The sequence below is a fragment of the Misgurnus anguillicaudatus genome, chromosome 24 (genome assembly GCF_027580225.2).
Source record: "Misgurnus anguillicaudatus chromosome 24, ASM2758022v2, whole genome shotgun sequence".
Lineage (NCBI taxonomy): Eukaryota > Metazoa > Chordata > Actinopteri > Cypriniformes > Cobitidae > Misgurnus > Misgurnus anguillicaudatus.
Genome location: NC_073360.2, coordinates 44,577,245 through 44,602,354, shown reverse-complemented (window position 1 = coordinate 44,602,354; position 25,110 = coordinate 44,577,245). Strand labels below are relative to the sequence as shown.

General features: G+C 41.5%; 1 pseudogene; it reads left to right on the top strand.

Annotated features, from left to right (window-relative positions):
* LOC129437111 (protein NLRC3-like) overlaps nucleotides 1-13,987 on the top strand; it is a 433,660-nt pseudogene extending 419,673 nt beyond the window's left edge.
* The last annotated feature ends 11,123 nt before the right edge of the window (nucleotides 13,988-25,110 follow it).

The following is a 25,110-nucleotide window of genomic DNA, read 5'->3' as shown; positions in this document are numbered from 1 at the left end:
CAAATGATGCACATCTGACACGCACCAAGCAGCCTTTATACCCACCTACATGCTCAACTATAGGCTACCAATATTTTACTTTACACTAAAGGGGAGGATCTTACTACCCTGCCACATATGGAAACTACATTTTTTTATTTAATGTTTAAATGTATTAAAAAGTGTCAATTTGTTTGTTATTTTATATTGTTTTGGGATTTAATGTGATTCCTGTCAGTTTGTGCTGTGATCTGAGAGACTGAAGTTTGTGTGTCTGTCCTCTACAGGTTGTGGGGTTTTAATATCACAGCTGAAGGTGATGCTGTTCTGACTTCAAACCCCTTACATGTGACAAAACTGGGCCATATTAATGTAGGTGATTCAGAAGTGAAGCTGATCTCTGATGTACTGAAGAATCCTGACTGTAAACTACAGAAACTTGTGTAAGATCATCTCTAATAATGACTTGAATAATAGTTCCCTTTCAGTCGGTCACTACGACGTCACGTCGTGACCGACGAATTGGGAACTCGCTTAGAGAGACCAATCTGCTTCGTATACTACTAAAAACGCCAATGAACTTGGCATTGAGATATTTGCATAATGCTGGCGCCGCCCCGCCAGGTGCGTATATAAGGTGCACGTGCAAATAGGGAAATCGGCTTTTTCGCTTCGAAAGCCGGCTTTATCTGACTGAGAAGCTACTATCTGCTCTTCTGGGAACGGTTGCTGAAGTTGATTGACAAGCAGTACTAACACAGCGGACGCTCGCAGTATTCCACTGCTCTGCATATTTTTTGTTTTGAGTTTAGTGTGTGCGTTGCCTTTCCCTGTGCGCATCATCAGCTGAGCACCTAAAGAGTGATTTCCCTAAAAGAGTGATACGTGAGAGCTCTGTGTCTTTTTAAAGACAGCCACTCTCTCGTATATTCGGAGATCGGCGTCCTTTTCAGGATTGCTTTTCGTCCGTGCGATCTTGGATGTGAGAAGTATAAGGGTTCCAGTTACGGTCACGAGCGCTGTCTTCATGCTTGGGCATCAAGCACTCTGAGGCTGCGCTCGTGGAGAGTTTTTGTTCTCTCTGTGAGAGCATAACCCTCTTGGATTGCGGAGACGACTGACGTTTCTACGGGAATGCTGTCCGCGTCTTTGCAGTGCTGACACCGCCATGGTGCGGCTGTCAAGCGCTCGCATGACGCTCTTCGCATCACTACGCTGAGGAGGACGGAGGATGCGTCCTCCACCTACCGGCCTTTCATCCTCAGCCGGTTGAGGTTCCGGTGGAGACGGCAGAGTCGTGTTCTACGATGTCTGCCGAATCCATGGGACCTCCTTCTGGTCCCGTTCACTTCTGCAGCATCAGAGGGGTGTCCAATTTCCTCCGAAGTGGAGTCGTTCCGGAGATGGCGGCCGTGCCCGCTCGAGCGGCGGAAACGGTGAGTGGAGAGGTTAACCCCTCTCCGCCCGAACTGTACCGCCCACGTGATTGGTATTTCGGAGCTGCTCGGGCCTCTCGGTCCTCTGCTCCTGTGCCTTTCTTCCCGACGGCACGAAGAGCTGACGTGATTTGCGGCCATCCGGCCGTTCAGCTTCAGCTTTCACCCCTCACCTTCCTCACCAATGGAGCCGCTAAGGGCAGGGACCCTTCAGTGGAGCGGGGGGTTGCGATGCAGCTGCGTTCCTGGAGGGACCACCCAACCCTTCCCTCCCGTGTTTGTAGACAGCCGTCCGGTTACGGGCGCTGTCCGTCAGGCATGCGGAGAGGCGGCTTCAGCCCTGCACGCAATAACGTTGCTACGGGTTCACCAAGGATTTACGAGGGAGGCCGCGACCTTCAGTCGTGCGATGTTCACGACAGTGGTTCAAGATCGCCACCTTTGGCTGTGTCTGGCTGACGGACGCAGGCGAGAACAACTTCTTGAATGCTCCTGTCTCACAGACCGGCCTCTTCGGCGAGGCCGTGTAGTCGTACAGCTCCGCTGCGCAGACTGAGGCGATCTCTGAGGTCATGCCCCGGCGAAGGAGAGCTGCCCTTGGTAAAAACCACCACGCCGGCTCCTCATTCTGCCTCTCGCCGTCGGCGTCCTGCGGCGACCACCTCCGTTCCCCTCCTCGGACCCCATCTCGGCAGCGCGGGGGAACCGGTCGTCAGCAGCTCGCCCCGCCCGCTTAGCCGCTTCCCGTGAAATCGGGAGTTTAAGTGGCCAGTAAGCGGGCGACCTGGATTGGCAGAGGATCACTCTTCAGGAGACGGTGATTCGCTCCTTCCCCCGATAGAGGGTCGGGTGGATAATTCTTGGTTTGCATATGCTCCGCCGGTTGTTTAGCCGGTACCCACTAACCACACACAGAGTGCATTCCTCTTCCCTCTCCAGGTCTCCAGAGGATCGAGAGAGCCATGAGCGGGCACACACCAGCTCACCCTACCTCTCCTCTATCGCCAGCGGGTGTCCTGAGGAGTCCGAGCCCTCCACTGAGGAGACCGGACCACCAGCAACCCCTTCGGAGTCTGCGTCCTCACCTGAGGAGATCGGACGACCGTTTCCCTCAGCGGGCTCAGGTCAGTGTTACACACACACATACTGTAGATGCTTATGCTGTCACGGCAGACGCACCGGCAGTCCCGCCTGTCCCGCCTCGCTGCCCCGCCACGGGTACACCGGTAGTGTCGTTAATTCTCCTCGTACGGTGCCTGGGTGCTTGGCTTCAGTTCCCAGCCCGTTCGTTGAGTTTTACGCACGATCCGCCTCGGTTACGAAATACAATTACCGGCACAACCCCAAAATTCTCGGGCTTTCGTTTCACTATGTGAAAGTGTCCGATGCACATGTACTGCGTGCATAAGTCAATATCCTGCTGGCGAAGGATGTTCGAGCCGGTCCCTCTTACCGAGATGATGATATGATGATAGGGTTTTTCCAGCCTTTATCTCATAGTACCCAAAATACGCGGTGGGTTACGATCGATTTGATTTACGCACCGGCTCTACAAAGGTGGTCTTTTTTTGGATAACGCCGAGGCTCGTATTTCAATATTCAGATCGGTTGCAGCTTTAGACCTGTAAGACGTGTACTTTATGTCCATCTCCCCTCGCCTTAGACCGTTTTTTCGCTCTGCGTCGTGGGGTGGGCATATTAATATTAAGTACACCATTTGAGCTGTCTCTCTCTCTCCGTGTCTCCATGAAAGTGCTAGTCACGGCATTAAAATATCAGAGAGAGAGCGTTGTTCGCATTCTGCTTTTATTTACGTTGACTTATAATAGCCCGTTCTTGGCAGACGTGCGCGAACACAGAGAGTTAATGCTTCGGCATCTCGCTCGTTAAAGTCATCAGGTCGACTGGGAAAGAGCAACTTTCCCCCGTGCAGAGGATCCTTTTTCTCAGTATGGAATTAGACTCGATCAACTAATTGGCGTGTTTTACAAGAGCGCGCAACTAGTCAGTTCTGACTTGCCTCGGTTTAATTCGAGGGAAGTACGCGGTCCCTCTGATACAATTTCAGAAGCTCCTGGACATATGACAGCATGCTGCAGCCGTGACACTGCTCGAGCTGCGTCATATGAGACCGCTTCAGCGTTGGCTTTACGATCGAGTCTCGAGGAGTTTCCCCGTAGTAGACCCAGCATTTCTGATAGCAAGATATGCCTCTGAGGGGTCTCCTGGCATTCTGTAGCATGCGATGCCCTAAGCACGGGATGTAGAGCCACGTATGACGGGCCTGCAGTCTGGGGTGTGCATAGCACCCCAACTGCCGCGAGCGGTGCGCTGTATATCTGGGACTTGTACGCTCCGCTATGGAGATGCGAGGGAAGGATGTATTTGTCGACACCGATAACTTTGCGACTGTTGCGTTATTTACCGTTAAGGCGGTTTTGCGCTCTCGTCACCTGTCGCATCTCGCTCGTCATCTCCTCCTTTGGAGTCAGAAGCATCTGAGGTCCCTTCGTGCCATTTACATCCCGGGATCGCTCAAAACAGCGGTACGCGCTTCCGAGCTGCGCCCCCGGCGAATGGCGACTCCACCCCCAGACGGTCCAGCTAATTTGGAAGAAGTTCGGTTGTGCGTAGATAGATCTGTTTGCGTCGCCGGACGATACCCACTGTCGCCTATTTTATTCACTAACCGAGGGCAGCCTCGGCGTGGATGCTTTGGCACACAGCTGGCCGCGGGGGGTGCGTAAATACGCATTCCTTCCAGTGAGCTTTATTGTGCAGACACTGTGCAAAGTCAGGCAGGACGAGGAGAGCCTTTTATTAATCGTCCGTACTGGACGACCAAGAATTGGTTTTCATAGTTAATGCTCCTCGCGACAGCCCTCCCTGGCGGATTCCCCTGAGGAAGGGCTTTCTTTCTTAGGAAGGGGCACATTTGGTACTCGCGCCCCGACCTGTCCATGTATGGTCGTTGAGCGCGCGCAAGGTTTAGGTGATTTATCGCAAGCGGTATCTAACACCATCGACGCGGTTCGAGCACCGTCCATAGGACGGGCTTACGCGCTTAATGAAACCTTTTCGTCACCCGGTGCTCTTCGCAACGCGAGGACCCTAGTGAATGCCCTTTAACATTATGCTTTATATCTTTAACATGGGTTAGATGGTAGGCTGTCCCTCCGCCATTAAAGTTGATATCGCCGCTATTTCTGCTCATCACTCACTTATCTACGGCAGATCAGTTGGCCAGCATGATTTAATTATTACATTTTAAGAGGCGCTCGCAGGCTAAACCCCTCGCGCCCTCCCTCTTTTCTCCTGAGACCTGTCCATGGTGCTGAAGCCTTCTGGTCTCATATTTTAGCCTTTGCAGTCTGCGAGTCTGAAGTTTTTATCAATGAAAACTCTGACCCTGCTAGCATTGGCCTCCATGAAGAGAGTAGGGGATTTACATGCATTCTCTGTTGACGATTCGTGCTTTAGTTTGGTCCTGCTGTCTCACTGAAGACCCAGACCAGGCTACGTGCCCAAAGTTCCCACCACTCCCTTCAGAGATAAGGTGGTGAGCTTGCAAGCGTTGCCTTTGGAGCAGGCAAACCCAACCGAGGCTTTGTTGTGCCCCGTACGCGCACTGCGATTCTACGTGGACCGCACGCAAAGCTTCAGGACCTCAGACCAGCTCTTTGTTTGTTATGGTGGTCAGCAGAAAGGGGAAGCTGTCACTAAGCAGAGGATGTCTCATTGGATAGTTCATACTATCGCCCTAGCTTACAATTTGCAGGGCATTCCTTGCCCCTTTAATTTGAGAGCGCATTCCACACGGAGTGTTGCCTCATCTTGGGCATTAGCTTGTGGTTCCTCGCTAACAGACATCTGTAGAGCTGCTGGTTGGGCGACACCTAATACGTTCATTAGATTTTACAATGTTCGTATCGAGCCTGTATCCTCTCGTGTTCTTTCCTCACCAGGGAGGGCACGGAGAGCAGACTCGCAAGTCGGCTTGCAGCCTCCGACTGAGGCTCCAAATTGAGTTTCAGTATGGAAGGCTAACAGAGCAAAAATGCGTAATGGTTTGATTTGCTCTCTCCACTGCCTTGACAGCCTTTGTTGCGGAGCATTGGCTGTCAGCCTTTCACTAGTTGTATTCTTACGAACCTACGTGTTTGGCCAGGGCCCCACATTGTGTCCCATCGGGTTCCTTTGTGAGTATTATTCCGTGGGGTTAATCCTACCAGCCCACGTTTCCCTTAGCAGAGCACTGCTTTGCTTACACAGCCACGGCTGTCTTTTTACCTCAACTACGGTTGACTTTCGCCCACCAATAGCCCTTAACGGGGCGGTGGTTTCCGCAGCGTTCCTATACCGCTCAGATAGGGCGCTTCCCAGTCACTGGCACTACTGTGGGGTTAAAGGAACATCTAGTGCCCGGCCTTCTGCCTTATTTCTCCATTTCCCGAGGGAACTTGGAGGGCTTTGCAGACACTGGAAGAGGTCAGCCCCTAGTGGCGTTTTGGTAGGGATTCCCAATTCGTCGGTCACGACGTGACGTCGTAGTGACCGACTGAAAGGGAACGTCTCGGTTACGGATGTAACCCTCGTTCCCTGAAGGAGGGAACGGAGACGTCACGTCCCGTCGCCACAGGTGCTGCCACCTGCTGTTTAGGCCGGTCACCTTCCGGCTTTCTCAGCGAACAGAAGCTGATTTCCCTATTTGCACGTGCGCCTTATATACGCACCTGGCGGGGCGGCGCCAGCATTATGCAAATATCTCAATGCCAAGTTCATTGGCGTTTTTAGTAGTATACGAAGCAGATTGGTCTCTCTAAGCGAGTTCCCAATTCGTCGGTCACGACGTGACGTCTCCGTTCCCTCCTTCAGGGAACGAGGGTTACATCCGTAACCGAGACGTTTAACATGATAATGATAGCTTAATGTCTTTTGGCATAAACGCCACTGATCCCTTAAGAAATTAACCATGTGTTTGTGGTAAAAGTGTAGTAAACATGTTTTTTATGCATTAATTACTATCAACAAAACCATGGTTTTCTACAGTAAACCATGGTTTTCAAAACCATGTTTATTTTGTGGTAACCATGGCTTTACTGTAGTAACCATGTTTTTAACTGTAGTAAAACCATGGTTAATTTTAGTAAGGGATGGTTCAGTGACACAATTTCAGCTCAAACTATCAGGTTCAGCATCTTTGTACAACCCTCTTGTGGTTGAATATAATTATAGGTGTGTAATAAACAACCTGAAAAGTGAACAAAACCAATTACTAATAAAAAGCCTAATATTTCCCATCATTTTCCCATCTAAACGTACTAACTAACTGCTTCTATTGATTACCTCATTTGTAAGGCACTTTGGACAAAAGCATCTGCTCAATGTAAATGTAATACACGATTATCTTTAAATCACTAGTGAACATCACAGACATACAGTAAAGTTTATACAGTAGAGTTTATAATGTGTTTAATGAACTGTAAAACAATAAATAATGAATAAACTAACAAAAGAAAATCAATGTTGATCTGATGTGTGTGTTGTAATCTGAGAGACTGAATTGTGTGTCTCTGTGTCTACAGGTTGTGGAGTTGTGATATCACAGATGAAGGTTGTGTTGCTCTGACTTCAGCTCTAAGATCAAACCCATCACACCTGACACATCTGAATCTGTTTGATAATAAAGTCAGAGATTTAGGAGTAAAGCTGATCTCTGATGTACTGAAGAACCCTGACTGTAAACTAGAGATACTGGAGTAAGATTGTGATCTGATAGTCACATATGTACTGAGGTTTAATTTAACATAAACTGTATGAAAATAAACAGACACTCAAATGTATAGGATAAATAAAGTCAATGAGAAATCTGATCAGTAAGCAGGTACATTAGCAGTCTCATGAATAATTATGAGACATTGATACTAGGGATGTCAATTTACGCAATTTCCCATATTCGATGATTTTTTAAATTAACAATCAATCAATCGAATAAGCGTTAACATTATTAGTGCAATAAGGCTTTACTGCGGTGGCATATAGCCAATGACATAGAAGTGTGCATAAAAATATAAGCTTCCTCTTGCAAATAAATTGTTTGTCTAAAAAACATGCTAGTAGGATTGTAAAATAAGTCAGTGTAGTTGGTGTTTTGAAAAAATCATCAATTTAAACGTATTACACAATGAAATATAATGACTAGACACTGCCTCACTTTGCAACTCTCTGCAACAGTCGCATTAAAGTCCATGCCTCCATGTCATGTGAGAATAAAGGTTTCATTAACATCAAGTATTATTTTTCTAGTTGTTCACCTTGTTTTCCAAGTCTTTTATACACTGTGTTAGGATTTTTACGGTAATACAACAGAAGTACTACTAAAATAGAACAGCTCTAGGTTTGCAATCTTTTGTAGTACAACTGCAGTGAAACTATTGTTGCAGAACAATAGTTCTGCAATACATTTAAAGTACTACTACAATACAACTGCAATGTGAAAGTCACCACAGTTACAACCCACTAGCCATGAGCTTTCAACCGGCAACTCTCTAATTACAAGCCTGACTCTCTAAGCACTAGGCTACAACCAAACCAACAATATCAATTTTACTGCAGTTGTACTATCATTGTACTGCAGGTTCACTGCAGTTGTACTTCCAAAGATTGCAAACTTACAGCTGTATTTCATTTTACTGCAGTTGTACTACCTTTGTACTGCAGGTTCACTGCAGTTGTACTACAAAATATTGCAAACCTAGAGCTGTATTTCATTTTACTGCAGTTGTACTACATTTGTACTGCAGGTTCACTGCAGTTGTACTACAAAAGATTGCAAACCTAGAGCTGTATTTCATTTTACTGCAGTTGTACAACATTTGTACTGCAGGTTCACTGCAGTTGTACTACAAAATATTGCAAACCTAGAGCTGTATTTCATTTTACTGCAGTTGTTCTACATTTGTACTGCAGGTTCACTGCAGTTGTACTTCCAAAGATTGCAAACCTACTGCTGTATTTCATTTTACTGCAGTTGTACTACCTTTGTACTGCAGGTTTACTGCAGTTGTACTTCCAAAGATTCCAAACCTACTGCTGTATTTCATTTTACTGCAGTTGTACTACCTTTGTACTACAGGTTCACTGCAGTTGTACTACAAAATATTGCAAACCTAGAGCTGTATTTCATTTTACTGCAGTTGTTCTACATTTGTACTGCAGGTTCACTGCAGTTGTACTTCCAAAGATTGCAAACCTACTGCTGTATTTCATTTTACTGCAGTTGTACTACCTTTGTACTGCAGGTTCACTGCAGTTGTACTACAAAAGATTGCAAACCTAGAGCTGTATTTCATTTTACTGCAGTTGTACTACCTTTGTACTGCAGGTTCACTGCAGTTGTACTACAAAAGATTGCAAACCTAGAGCTGTATTTCATTTTACTGCAGTTGTACTACCTTTGTACTGCAGGTTCACTGCAGTTGTACTTCAAAAGATTGCAAACCTACTGCTGTATTTCATTTTACTGCAGTTGTACTACCTTTGTACTGCAGGTTCACTGCAGAGTAACTTCCAAAGATTGCAAACCTACAACTGTATTTCATTTTACTGCAGTTTTACTACCTTTGTACTGCAGGTTCACTGCAGTTGTACTTCAAAAGATTTCAAACCTACTGCTGTATTTCATTTTACTGCAGTTGTACTACCTTTGTACTGCAGGTTCACTGCAGTTGTACTTTAAAAGATTGCAAACCTACAGCTGTATTTCAATTTACTGCAGTTGTACTACCTTTCTACTGGGGATTCACTGTAGTTGTACTTCAGTGTACTGCAGTTATTTTTTGTAAGGGTTATTTTTTAATTCATCTTACTTAGTTACTTAGATATATATTCCACAATATATGCAACAAAACAACTCAAAAGTTATAATACATTTCCATCAGCTTTAGGGCTGCACATTACTATTATTTTCATAATGAATTAATCAGGCGATTATTTTTGTATTAATCGACTTATCGGATAAAATATAAATATTTACTTAATTAGATGTTTTCACATATTATAGCTAAATAAGGCACTAGATGAGGGTATTCAAGTGTAGAAGTCTACTTTTAATAGTGCAAAAGCCACACACACTACTATAGTGTTTTACTAATATACAAGTGTGCCAAAGTCAGACTGGAGATGATGCTACTGGATTCGAGTGATCCATTTGTAGCCAAAGCTGCCCCCATCTTGGCCACTGGTAGAAAGTGGACCCCGTTGGCTGCAACTGAGCAGGCAAAGGCACCACTCAGACACAAGAACATCATGGGCCGAGTGCAGGAGGGGAGGAGTGGCCTTGGACTTGGGGCCAGTACACCAGTGTGGAGCAAGGCCTCTCCATCTCAGAGACGCAAAATGGTGGTCCAGAAGGTACATCAGGAGGAGGAAGCAAGAAAATGTGCCCAAGCTGTGGCACAGGCAAAGCAAGGGCTGTGGATGGCATGGGAAGGAGTGGAGAACGGTGGGAGTGTGCAGTGGAGGAGGCCTATGAACAGAAAAGGCTGAGGTACACTGAAATTGCAACCGATGGGCAACAACAAGGTTGGAATGTGAAGGTACCCCCCAGTGGAAGTTGGTTGCAGAGGGTTCATAGCCACCTCAACATCAAGGCTACTCAGGAAGATGGAAGTGCGAGAAAAGGCCCACCAGCAGGCAGTCAAAAACCTCTCTGCGGCTGTGGAAAAGGGATGGCAGTGGCTGTGGGTGAAGAGAAAAGAGTCCCCCTGCGTCTTCAAGTGATTTGATGGCACCTAGGGAGTGAACCTGGGACACTGGGATTTACTGCTGAAACCTCTGGAGGTGTTGTGGGCCTATCAGCGAAACACCCAGGAAGGAGGTCGTCCACTTGACAACCCAAAGGGTGCAATCACTCAATTGACTATCCCTCGGAGTCTCAACGATGTCTCATGTAAGTATTAAGGAATATCAACATCAAGTCCTATACAATAGACCGGTGTTGTTATGTAATTGCATTTGCCACTGAACCTGCATTAATGATGACAGTGGGGCATCTGGCCTTAGTCAAACAGGTTGGCGCGCATGGTCGGTTTGCGGTGAGATTTTGGTGTTTTCTTGTAGTCTTGTGTATTGCGGCAAATAGTATACCATACAGTACCGTTTGCCACTGAACCTGCATTAACGACGACAATGGGGCTTCTGGCCTTAGTGAAACGGGTTGGAGTGTATGGTCGGGTTGTGGTAAGATTGTGCCGTTAGAGATTGAGGTTAGGTCATGTCAAGGGTTTATGCAACCAAGTTAAATTAGCAACCTCAGGAGATGGAAGGGCTGAGGAGTAGTGTGGCAGAGGGTCACTTAATTGACCATCCCACAGAGTCTCATCTGTGCCTCAAATATGCATTAAGGGATATCAACATCAAGTCCTATACAACAGATATAATATTTTTGATTTAGATATTTTAAGCCTTAAATAAAAAACGTTTATGCAGCTTTTAAATAGTAAAAAATCTTTAAATGTGAAAATATAAATTAACAAAATGAATTAAGTCTTTAGGGATGTTCTGAGAATTTTGCCACAGATTAATAAACAAATTTTAATCTTCAGCTTTAGACCTTGATGAATATTAAGATTATGTGTTATTAACAAAATAATTAAGCCATTATGATATGAAAGTGGTGATATACATGCATTGTTACAGTAATAAAAACCCAGATTTCTCCCTTACTTAAAAAGAGATGCTTGTTGTTCATTACTATTTTTATGAAAACCTAACAACAATTAAACAAATACAAACTCACTTGTATTAAAGGAAATTAAACCTTTATTAACCAGCATTTGTTTGTGTTTTTGTTTTTGTGCTTTTAACCAAGCTGGTCGGCTGGTCAGAAGATTGGCTTGTATGAAGCTTGCGTTGTATGAAGTAAAAGCGAGCTTCCGCTGTATTAAGAAACAGCACCTGACTTTAATTATAACCGCACAGCTCGCGTTGTATGAAGTAAAAATGAGCTTGTGCTGTATTAAGAAACAGCACCGGACTTAAATTATAAGCGCACAGCTCGCGTTGTATGAAGTAAAAGTGAGCTTGCGCTGTATTAAGAAACAGCACCGGACTTAAATTATAAGCACACAGCTTGTGTTGTATGAAGTAAAAGTGAGCTTGCGCTGTATTAAGAAACCACACCGGACTTTAATTATAAGCGCACAGCTCGCGTTCTATGACGTAAAAGTGAGCTTGCGCTGTATTAAGAAACAGCACCTGCCATTAATTATAAGCGCGCAGCTCACGTTGTATGAAGTAAAAGTGAGCTTGCGCTGTAGAAACAGCACCTGACTTAAATTATAAGCATACGACTAGCGTTGTATGAAGTAAAAGTGAGCTTGTGCTGTATTAAGAAACAGCACCGGACTTAAATTATAACGCGATTATTGCAGCTCTAATCAACTTACATGTAAAACAGATAACACCAAATCAGCAATGGCAGTCACACATGTCACCGTAGCAACCACTCACAGAAGGGCTCAGCTTTCATGTGAGATCTCGCAAGAGTGCGGCTCCACAACAGACCCAGCGCTGCTGGAGGGCAAGACACCAGAGGTTATTGCAAAAGAGGCTGGCTGTACACAGAGCTCTGTGTAAAAGCACATTAATAGAGAGGCAAAGGGAAGGAAAAGATGTGGTAGAAAAAAGTGCACAAGCAATAGGAATAACCGCACCCTGGAGAGGATTGTGAAACAAAACCCATTCAAAACTGTGGGGAAGATTCACAAAGAGTGGAATGCAGCTGGAGTCAGTGCTTCAAGAACCACTAAGCAAAGACGTATGCAAGACATGGGTTTTAGCTGTCGCACAAGCCACTCTTGAACAACAGACAGCGTCAGAAGCGTTGACAAAAATGACCGGACTGCTGCTGAGTGGTCCAATGTTATGTTCCCTGGTGAAAGTAAATTTTGCATTTCCTTTAGAAATCAGGGTCCTAGAGTTGGAAGAGAGGAGAGGCACACAATCCATTTTGCTTGGGGTCCAGTGTAAAGTTTCCACAGTCAGTGATGGTTTGGGGTGCCATGTCATCTGCTGGTGTTGGTCCACTGTGTTTTCTGCGGTCCAAGGTCAACACAGCCGTATACCAGGAAGTTTTATAGCAATTCATGCTTCCGTCTGCTGACCAACTTTATAGAGGTGCAGATTTAATTTTCCAACAGGACTTGGCACCTGCACACAGTGCCAAAGCTACCAGTACCTCGTTTAAGGACCATGGTATCCCGGCTCTTAATTGGCCAGCAAACTCACCTGACCTTAACTACATAGAAATTTATGGGGTATTGTGAAGGGGAAGATGCGATATGGCAGACTCAACAATACAGAAAAGCTGAAGGCCACTATCAGAGCAACCTGGGCTCTCATAACACCTGAGCGGTGCCACAGACTGATCGACCCCATGCCAAGCCGCATTGCTGCAGTAATTCAGGCAAAAGGAGAACCAATGAAGTATTGAGTGTTGCACATGCTCATACTTTCATGTTCTTACTTTTCAGTTGGCCCAGATTTCTAAAAATCCTTCCTTGTATTGGTCTTTAGTAATATTCTAATTTTCTGAGATACTGAATTTTGGATTTTACTTAGTTTGTCAATTATAATCATCAAAATGAAAAGAAATAAAAATTTTAAATATATCAGTCTGTGTGAAATAAATCAACTTTTTGATGATATTCTAATTATATGACCAGCACCTGTATATATTTGTCCACACCGGGCGCGGAGCAATCAGAAATTAAAAAAAGAAAATAATACTACTCTGTATAGTTAAACATGGATACTACTTTAAATAATTAAAATATAATAATTATATTTTCATAATATCCCATTCCCGCGTGTCCTATAAAATGCAATTTCAATTTTAAATTTTAACTATTTCTGAAGTGATTATTTTATAAAGAACACTGGACCTTTGGACTTTGTGCATTCTTACCGATGCCCCGTGATGATCCCAATTTAGTCAGAACCAGTCAATACAGTCCTTAAACCTATTTAAGGATATCAATAATCTGAGTTATGTTATCTCCAGCTGATATTCCTCCTGTAATAGAGGAACATTTTTACATCAAATACCTGATGAGAATTACAAGTTTGAGTCATGAACTCAATACAGATTTATGAAGAAATGTTCATGTGGTTTAGGACATCTAACACTAATAGTCAGTTGTGTGATGGATTTATTTGACATTTAAACACACAGTGTCTCAGTTGCTGAGGGATTGAAAGAGGAACATCACATGAAGAGATGGAGGTTAGAGATTTGTGAACAAACTTTGTTGTTTAGTATAATTTACATAAAGTCTCTGTTCTCTACAGGTTGAGTTGGTGTGATATTACAGATGAAGGTTGTGTTGCTCTGACTTCAGCTCTGAGATCAAACCCATCACACCTAAGAGAACTAGATCTGTCTGGGAATAAACTCACAAATTCAGGATTGAAGTTGATCTCTGATCTAAAAGATGATCCACATTGTAAACTAGAGACAGTACGGTGAGTAGAGCTCATTTAAATAAATGTTTAAAGTAAACTCATGCAGTGTAATTTAAATCCTAGAGTAGAAATATTAGAAATAAATGTAAATTGATCTGCTGCTGTTATAGGCTGTGTATCATTTAAACCCAACAAACAGAAAATATGAAGTGTACATGAACAACACTTGATGCTTTGTCAGATCAACACAATAAGAATTCAATCCAATGTCTGAGTCTGTTTACTAACTGTGATGTTGAGTTTGTTCACCCCAGGATTTAATACTGTGATCTTACTCTTCTTACACATTATATGTGATGTTTGTTAATGGGGTTTGTTTGATAGGCCGACACTGTAGCAGCCCGGTTGAAATAAAGTTGACTCTTGCACTGATGTTTGCGTTTGACTCTTTTTCCAGTTTTATTTTCCTTAAAATGCACCTTATTTCACCTCACATTGCCTTTTTTGAGTCCACAACACCGTAAGAGCTAAAACACACAATAACATTCACAAATAATTAAGATATATACAAAATGAAAGTAAATAAGATGATATTTAACAGCAAAACTATAACATTTAAAGACCAGGTGCTAAAATAAAAGAAGGCCAAAAAACACAAAACTAACCAAAAATATCCAAAAAATAAACCAAAATAAACCGTGTGCTACACTAATCAGGCAACTATAATTACTTAAAGTTACTTTAGCTGCTATAATCTTATTTTTAATCATTTAACTCCGTGTTGCTCCTTCTCTCCGTGCACGAGCGATCTCCCCATGTGCTCGATATCCGTGCATGCACGATCTTCCGCGGCAGTCCGTCATTTCAAAATAAAAGTCTCTATAGGCTTAATAACTTTGCATGTAAATAAAACACTTTTAAACCAGAATAAACACAACTAATATTTTAGAAACTTAAACTTATGCTTAATATAGTGCATGTAAAGGTATCAAGAACTATTCAAATAACAGGGTTATTTACAGACACCTCTATAGTTATGCACACTTGACTAGATGTTCATCTTAAACTCTTTTTATAACAACTTGGTTTTTATTTTAGAATACAGACAGAAATAACAAGACAAACACAATATATACACAACAGATAAACACAAAATACAGATGATAAATGATAGAGATGAAGATTAGAAAAAAGAAGAGAAAGTCAACTCTTAAAATCTGATGGACACATCACACAACTCTCTGTCGAGCTTTGACATTGATGCTGTTTCTCTTTATTTACACGACTGTCAACCTCCAGGACTTTTAAAATAAAGCATCACCTTCATTTTCTTACTGTTTGTGTGTGAACTCATAAAACTGTCAGTGTGTCATTATATTATACTACATACATATCAATACATTCATCTCTTACATTGACATCAAATATTCAGAGGAAATAGATGAAATGTGTTTTTGTATTGTTGTAGCTCATGTGTATGTGATAAACAGATTGTTGACATGTTTATTATGTTGAAGATTTCATTTCTATCACTGACTGACAGCACTAATAGTTTGTTTTTCTATCTGTCAGTGATGATTATTTGATATCTGTTTTTCTCTTTCATTTTTATTCAGGAATCATTATCAGAGACGGTAAAGATATCTGACCATCAGTATCATCTGATGGTGAATAAGAAGACACAATAGTGACATTACAACATTGTTCTGTGTTTATTGTTGGGTGTTAAAACAGGTTTAAGTTGTCTGTAAAATGGAAAAAATGTCAATATAAATGATAATCTTGCTGAAGTGACAATAAAACTTCTTTCGCAAAAATCAATTATTTCTCCTAACAAAAAAATTTCAAACCAAAAATTCTATGAAATCTTCTTTTTCACTTTATTTCACATTCATCACTTCAAATTAGTTGCACCATTATAAATATGATTATTTTATTTTACTTTTTGTATGAGTAACTTGAGAGTGTTACATATGAAGCAGGCAGAGGCAGTGGATCCATATGCAGCAAGGTTTAATAGCTAATATAAAACTAAGTACATGAACAACAATAATCCTGGAACGAGAAGACAGATTCCACATAACACAACCATAACATACATTCCACGATTGACATCATACACAGGAGACACTAGAGCCGTTTCTCAATGTCAAGGATACTTCCTTGGCAGGCTAGTCCTTTACACAGCCGTAGATTTAAAGAAAAATAAAAATGCCTAATCCTGGATTAATATCCTACTGCTTTTTGACATAAATAAAAATCTAAAATTTTGACCTATAAAATAAATTTTTGGCTATTGCTACAAATATACCTGTGGTACTTATGACTGGTTTTTGTGATTCAGTCACATTTTATTTTTAACTAATTGATTATTTCAATGTTCCAGTTTGACTCAACTGTGGGGTGGGAAGGCTACTGAATAATATTTTAGCTTTCCATTTTATAAATTCTTTATTTTATTTTTAGAGACAAATATAATTGCAATAACATTCACATACAAAAACTTTGAGAATATTTAAGTGAAAGGAATATTATTTTTTAAAATATAAACATTGTTTATATGAGTGATGTAACGGATTTTCCAGGTTTTTCCCTCACTCACATCACCAGATCACAATCACTCAATTACTAATCACGATCACCTAGCACACCTTATCATCTCAGCACCATTTAAGACTCTCACACACAAACACACTGTCCAGTGCTAGCTATGTTTGTATGCTGCATGGACTAATCTGACTCTATCTACCAGAGGCTTCCAGTCATTGTCATCATCTGTGTTGGATATTTGGATACTCTGGAATACACGTATGACTGGGTGGTGTGTTTGTGCCTGCTCTTCTCCTGGACTTTCATTTTTTACCATTACAGTTTACCACAACTTTTAATAAACTGTTTGATTTTACTCTCTGCCTCTGTTGTCTTCTGTCCCTGACAAGTGACTTGAATGTTCTTCTAAAAATGTTTTGAATAATTTTCTTATAACCAAAAAACCTTCAGCAAAGTGTTTATAATTTAATGCAAACGTTAGGAAAACGTTAATATAATGGGGATGAAACATTCTAATAATGTTTTAAAATTATTTAAAAAAATTTATAACAAGACTGGAACGTTCTAAAAACTTTCTAATAACGTTATCATAAACAAACAATTAAGTTTATAAAAATGTCAAAACATTGTAGTTTTTAACGTTCTAAGAACGTTTAAGACATGTTTTTATAACCTGTTACGAACGTTAGAAAAACGTTCTGAGAACATTAATATCATGGTGAATGGAACGTTTTAATAACGTTTTTAAAAATGTTCTTAGAACATTATTATAACAACAGACTGAACCTTTCTAAAAACTTTTTAAATAACATTCTTATAACCAAACAATAACGTTAATACTACGTCTGAAAAACTGGATGCTTTTAACATTCTAAGAACGTTTAAAACATGATGTTTTTATAACCTGTTACAAACGTTAGAAAAACGTTCTGAGAACATTAATATAATGGCAAATGGAATGCTTTAATAACGTTTTTAAAAACATTCTTAGAACATTAATATAATGGCAAATAGAACGTTTCAAGAACAGTTTTAAAAACGTCCTTAGAACATTAATATCATGGTGAATGGAACGTTTTAAAAACTTTTTTAAAAATGTTCTTAGAACATTATTATTACAACAGACTGAACCTTTCTAAAACGTTTTAAATAACGTTCTTATAACCAAACAATAACGTTAAAGGCACACCAGGCAAGTCTGAGTATTATTTCTCTACTAGCTCCCCCTAGTGTCTGGGAGTAAATGCTTTCTATATCTGAGACTTTACGAGACTGAAGGACACCGGGTCGGATACAGCGAACTTGCAAGTGGGGTATTCTTCCTACAGACGGTAGGGGCGGGCGAGAGGGTCTTCATTCGTCATGTAATGAGTCATTTAACCATATACCGACTTACAAAGATGATTTATTAACATAAAAATGCTGTCTTGTGTCCCTTTAATACTACGTCTGAAAAACTGGACGCTTTTAACATTCTAAGAACGTTTAAAACATAATGTTTTTATAACCTGTTACAAACGTAAGAAAAACGTTCTGAGAACATTAATATAATGGCAAATGGAATGTTTTAATAACGTTTTTAAAAACATTCTTAGAACATTAATATAATGGCAAATGGAACGTTTCAAGAACAGTTTTAAAAACGTCCTTAGAACATTAATATCATGGTGAATGGAATGTTTTAATAACGTTTTGAAACTCGTTCCTAGAACATTAATATAACAACAAACCGAACCATTCTAGAAACGTTTTTAAAAAAGTTCTTGTAACCAAACAATAACGTTAATATGAATACATGAATATAATGGTGAATTTAGCGTTTCAATAACATTTTAAAAACGTTATTAGAACATTAATATAACAACAGAATGATCCTTTCTAAAAACGTTTGGATAATGTTCTTATAACTAAACATTAACTTTAATACCACGTCTAAAAAACTGGACGCTTTTAACGTTGTAAGAACTTTAAAAAATAAACGTTTTCCAAACTTTCGAAAGACGTTATGGGAAAGTTTTTATAACCTAAAATTGTTAGCTGGGTAGGGCAAAATACACAGATTAATCAGGGATAACAAGACACACCTGGGGAACAATCAGTACAAGGACCAATGAACAAAATAACTACTCAAGACTATAGATATGGCTAACACAAACAAAACTTCAAAATAAGAGAACTAGACAGGAATACACAGAGCATAACCGTGACATAGCTGTTTTATGTGTCTTGTTTATAGAAATAAAGACTGATAACTGAGACTACTTTGACTCTTGTTTATTAGTCTCTCGTGCTCTGTATATCTTTCATGAGGTTACCCGGATGTGTCACAGTATTCCGGTCCCCACTACAACAAACATATAACACTTGTTCCTACTGTTACATCCTTTCCCTTTTTTTTTTTCAATAACTGTTGTAAACAAAGAACATTATATTTTAAAACAAATAACATTAAATGTTTTAATTATTACTTATATGCGGTAATTTATGTTATAACAAACAAACATTCAAGTAATATATTTGCATATTACTTTTGTGAGGTAATTTCACATTTCCTTTAGAAGAAACAAACATTTCCTTTAGAACAAAGAAACATTTAGGTAATATTTTTACATATTACTTATATGAGGTAATTTCACATTTCCTTTAGAACAAAGAACTCTTTTTTTTTTCTTTTTTCTTTTTTTTTTTTTTTAACTTGTCATATAGTCATTTAAATATTGTGGTTTCCTTATTACACGTCCTGCTTTTGTGACAACAGACGCTGGGACGTCTGATTGTTGAGTGTTCTGCTTTAAATTATCCACAGTACTTGTAAGATGTGATTGTGTATCTGCAGTTTCTGACTGTTTTGTATTGTCTGGAACAACAGTCTGTGTTTTGGTGTAGACCCCGGTGTTCACTCCATGATCCTTTCTGAGATGTCTCCTGTTCCTTCTTATGACCCCTCCAGAATCCAACTGGACATTGTATGATCTCGAGTCGATGGGTTCAATCACAGTCCCCTTTTTCCAGATCCTATAAGGTCCAAATGGTTGTATTCTCACAGAGTCCGCTGGTTTTAATGTGTCCATGTCTTTGGCTGACCTGTTATAGTATGTTTGTTGACGTTGTTGGTTTGTTCTCAATTCTTTAATGGAATTCTGGATCTTTGGTTGCAGGAGACTGGTTTTTGTGGGTAGAAGTGTCTTGGTGCGACGGCTAAACAACCTCTGTGCTGGGCTGGTTGATAATCCATGTGTTGGAGTGTTTCTATGATCCAGGATTGCTAAATATGGATCCTGTCTTGACATTTGTGCTTTCAACATCAATCTCTTGGCCGTTTTGACAGCTGATTCTGCCTTGCCATTACTCTGAGGATAACCAGGCGATGAGGTCTTGTGCAGAAATTCCCATTGATGACTAAACTTCTCGAACTCCTGTGATGAAAACTGTGGACCATTGTCAGAGATGACAATGTCTGGAATACCTTGACGGGCGAAGTGACCTTTCAGCTTTCTTATGACCGTAGTAGATTTTGTGTCTGTCAGATAATCAATTTCCCAAAAATTGGAATAGTAGTCTACTGTAATTAGATAGTCCTTGTTGTCGAAAGTAAACAGGTCCGTGCCTACCTTGGCCCAAGGTCTGTCTGGTATTTCATGTGGATGCAATGTCTCCTTTTGCTGGTTGCAGTCAACTGCGCGGCAGGTGTCACATTGCTGTACATACGATTTGATCTGCTCGTTCATTCCTTGCCAGTACACACACTCTCGGGCCCTCCTAAGGCATCCTTCCACGCCTAAATGTGAGGAGTGTATACGTCTTGTTATTTCCTTCCACAGTTGCTTAGGGATAACAGCTCGTTCGCCCCTGAAAACAAGTCCATCCTGGTAACTCAGCTCCTCTTGAAACAGGTAATAATGACATATTTCCTGTGGTGTGTCAGCTTTGTTCCTCGGCCAACCTTGTAATATGGCTTTAATCAGTGTCTGCAAAGTGTCGTCCTCTTTTGTTGCTGATCTAATTAACTCAAGCCTGTCAACAGAGATTGGTAGGTGTTGTGTCATGTTTATAGTCTCCAACTCTGCCTCAACAGATCCTGTGGGCATGCTTTCAGGCAAATATGCTCTACTTAGTGTGTCTGCTAACCACATCTCTGGCCCTGGCACATACACAACATCCACATCATATTTTTGAAGTCTCAACATCATTCTTTGGAGTCTTTTAGGTGCACTCAGCAGTGGCTTACGCAGGATGTTTTCTAAGGGTTTGTGATCACTTTGTGCTGCTACTTTCCGTCCATATGTATAATGGTGAAACTTTTCCATTCCAAAAAGTAGAGCTAATAACTCCTTTTCAATTTGTGCGTAGCCCCGCTCTGTGCGTGTTAATGCTCTGCTGGTGAATGCTACTGGCTTACCTCCTTGCATGAGTGCAGCACCAAGGCCTCCCTCTGAGGCATCACACTGGATGGTAAGTTCTTTATCAGGGTTGTAATACTTTAACACTGGAGCATTTGCAATTGTTTCTTTTATCTTACAGAACGCCTCTTCATGCTGCACGCCCCATCTCCATTCACAGTCTTTGCGGGTTAACTCTCTTAGGGCCTCACATTGGTCAGAGAGGTGTGCACAAAACTTTGAGAGGTAATTTACCATCCCTAGTAGTCTCTGAACTCCTTTCACATCTGTTGGTTTTGGCATGTGTGTTATTGCTCGAACTTTGTCTGGGTCTATTTTCAATCCATCGGATGTCAGGAGGTGTCCAATGTATGAGACTTCTCTTTGTTTGTGTTTGAACTTGTCGGCATTTAGCTTGATCCCTTTTTCTCTGCACCTTGCTAAAAATGTGTTCAGCTTTTCATCATGGTCTCTCTCAGCTAATTCTTGTGTCTCCCCTTTGTCCTGTAATGAGCACATCGTCAGCAATGATGTATATTCCTGGCAGGCCTTCTAATGCAAACGTGGGCTTCCTTTGAAAGATTTCAGGGGCCGGACTTATGCCCATCGGCATACGTAGCCATCGATATCTTCCAAATGGGGATGCAAATGTGGTTAGATAACTTGTTTCTTCCTCCAGCTTTACGTGCCAGAATCCACTTTTAACGTCGCACACTGTAAACACTTTTGCTTTAGACAGTTCAGGGAGTATGTCGTCTATAGTGGGTAGTGGGAAATGACTGCGCTTCAAAGCCCTGTTTAAGGGTCGCGGATCTATACATACTCTGAGTCTGCCGTTGGGCTTCTGTACGACCACCATATTACTGATCCAATCCGTACTTCTCTCTACTGGCGCAATGATTCCTCTCTCCTGAAGATCTTGAAGCTCTTCCCTCAACGGTTTCATCATAGACACTGGAACCCTCCGTTTTGGTAGCTGTACAGGTTTTACAGTGTTATCAATCTCAAACTTGTATTCTCCCTCCAGACAGCCATCGCCTGTGAATACATCAGCATACTCTTTCTTTATCTGCTGTAGTGACCACTGACTCGACGTAGGTTTTTCTGTGCTGACTATGCTGTCAATTGCAAGAATGTTTTCGTAGTGCACTTTAATGAGCTTCATTGCTTCACTTGCTCTCTTTCCTATTAAGGGAACAGTACAGTTGTCATCAACCACCTGGAATTCCAGCCTGTACAGTTTGTGGTTTCTTGGGTTTCTTATTTTCACTTTGCACTTTCCTAGTGGTTTCACTTTACTTTGATTGTACATTACTAGTACAGACTTTGTATCCTCCAGTTTTATATCAGGGCTCAGCAGATTAATAGGAATCACATTACAACTTGCTCCACAGTCGATTTGAAATTTCACAAGTTCATTTCCCATAAGCATCCCTGCATATAGCTGTGCTTTCTTTTCCTTGTCTTTGTCATTTTTGCTTACTGTCTCTGGGTTTGATACACCAACAGTAAGAATGTCCTCATATTCATCACTGTCTTGTTGAGTCACATTATTTACTGATTTGTGGTTTCCATGTCTCAGCTGTGCTCTACATTTAACTGCAAAGTGATTTGCCTTCCCACACTTTTTACATTTTTTACCAAAAGCTGGGCATTTCTGCTTGCTCTTTTCATGCTCCTTACCACAAAATCTGCACATGATCACAATGCCGTGTTGTTGTCTATCTTGACGTGCTCCATGTCTGATGGCATGCACCTCTTCTACCGCTGCACCTGCTATGGCTTTGCTGTTCTGTCGCGACAGCTCTGCTGCTCTGCATATACGTATGCACGTCTGTAGTGTTAAGTCTTTCTCACGAAGTAGTCTCTCTCTCAGTCCTTCACTGTTAATTCCGCACACTATTCTGTCACGTATGAGTGAGTCTTTGATTTCTCCAAAATTACATGTCTTAGCGAGCATTCGTAACTCCGTGACGTAATTATCGATCGTCTGTTCAGCTCCCTGACTTTTTGAGAAGAATCGATAGCGTTCAACTGTCTCGTTTATACTTGGATTACAGTGTTCATCAAACTTTGCAATAATGTTCGTTACCGTTCGTGCATCCGCAGCTATATCACTCATCAGCGTTTCCAGCAGTTCCCGACCGCTCTCACCGATGAGGTAGTAAAACAATTTTACCTTCGTCTTTTCCTTCGCGTCCGACATAGTCAGCTCTAAATACAGCTTAAACTGGTCCCTCCAGGATTTCCAGGACTTGGAAAGAATTTTGGCGTCAATGCACAGCGGTGCTGGTGGTTTTAATCCTTCCATCTTGCAGCTCTATTCACGTGCAGCTTTACTCACGTGCAGCTCTACTCACGTGCAGCTCTCCGCTCTAACTGTTAATTCTAAACTAGTAAACTAACAGTCTACAATTGCCCACGCTGCCACCATGTTTTATGTGTCTTGTTTATAGAAATAAAGACTGATAACTGAGACTACTTTGACTCTTGTTTATTAGTCTCTCGTGCTCTGTATATCTTTCATGAGGTTACCCGGATGTGTCACAGTATTCCGGTCCCCACTACAACAAACATATAACACTTGTTCCTACTGTTACAATAGCCCCCCTCAAAGGAGCAGCTTTCAGACACTCCACATGAAAAACAAAAAAGACAAGAGTCCAGGTGGGTGGAAAAACGGAGGTGGACCAGTGGGAAGGATGGTGGGCCAGGCCCATGTAGGTGCCAAGAACCAGAGTCTCTGAGCTTTTGGGGTGCCGGCAGGCCGAACTGACATAATCGGCTATCCGCCAAACTAGACACTAACAAATTCGTCCAGGCACTAACCAAATATGTTGGTGAAGTGTCTATCTTGATGTAGCTCCGGAGTGGTGGTGGCCATTTTGTGAACAGGTTCAGGCATGACTTTACGTCCATATGTGTATTGATGTAATTTCTCCATGTCATATACAATTGCTAGGCATTGCTTTTCTATTTGAGCATAGCCCTGTTAAATCACTGATAAGGCAGACCTCCCTAAAGCTCTTTTCACATCAGTCACTCTTGGCATCTCATTATTGCTGCCCTTTCTCTGGATCAAATATTATTCCTTCAGATTTAAGTAGATGTCCAATATATGACACTTTACTTCATCGGAGTCTGAGTTTGTCTGTATGCAATTTATATTTTTCTCAATGTTCAATCATGGTCCTTGTCTGTCATTTCCAGTGTTTCTCCTTCTCCTGTTATAAGGACATCCTCTTTTATTATGTATTTGCCCTGGTTATTGCAATGTCTGCTTCATTATTCACTGATAAACCTCATGTGCTCAGTTTATACCCATGGACTTTCTCAATCATCTGTATCTTCCATAAAGTGTTGTGAACGTGTTGAGATTGTCTTGATGGGTCGTTCAACTAAGCAAGCCAGAAGCCATTTTTTACATCACAAACGTGAATACTCTTGAAGATCTCCCTGCTGAAATTACGGAATTACGCTGGTCTCTGCTGGTTTGATGGTGGAGCTGGTGGTCACCAGCATACCAGCACCAAAACACAACATATGCTGGTCTTGCTGGTATGACCAGCATGGGATGCTGGTGCTAATGCTGGTTTGGTGCTGGTTTAGCTGGTGCTAATGCTGGTGCTGGTTTAGCTGGTGTTCACTAGCAAACCAGCACCAAAACACAACATATGCTGGTCTTGTTGGTATGCTGTTTTTTTCAGCAGGGCTCTTTGAGCTAATTTTTTAAGGCTTCGCTTAATGCAAATTTGCCCCTAGGTTTCTTTAGCACCACTAAACTACTTATCCAGTCTGTGCTTTTCTCCACAGGTGTTATTATAGCTCGTAATTGGAGGTTGTTCAGCTAATCTTTTAGCGGCATCATCTCTCCTTTTGGGCAGTTTTATTGTTCCCACCCGCTGGTCGCTCTCTATTCTCTACCGACCTGTAGACATCCATCATCTGTAAACACATCTGTGTAAACACTATTCTGTCCTGAATGAAAAACAAAATTACCTGCAAGCATTTTCAGTTCAGTGACATATTTGTCAATTACTTTATCTGACATTGATTCGGTCCAAAAAACGATATCTCTACACAGTTTCATTTAGTTTAGGGTTGCCGTGCTGATCAAAAGCCTCAATTTATGTCTTTACTGTTCTGTCCTCCGCTGCTGATCCTAATAAAGTTTCACATAAATCTCCAGCAGGTTGAAAAGTTTCACCTTTGTGTTCACAGACGCCTCTGTCAATGTCAGATGAAGATACAGGTGAAATCCCTCTTTCCAGACTTTGTCTTTGTTAGGTTGTTTGAATCCA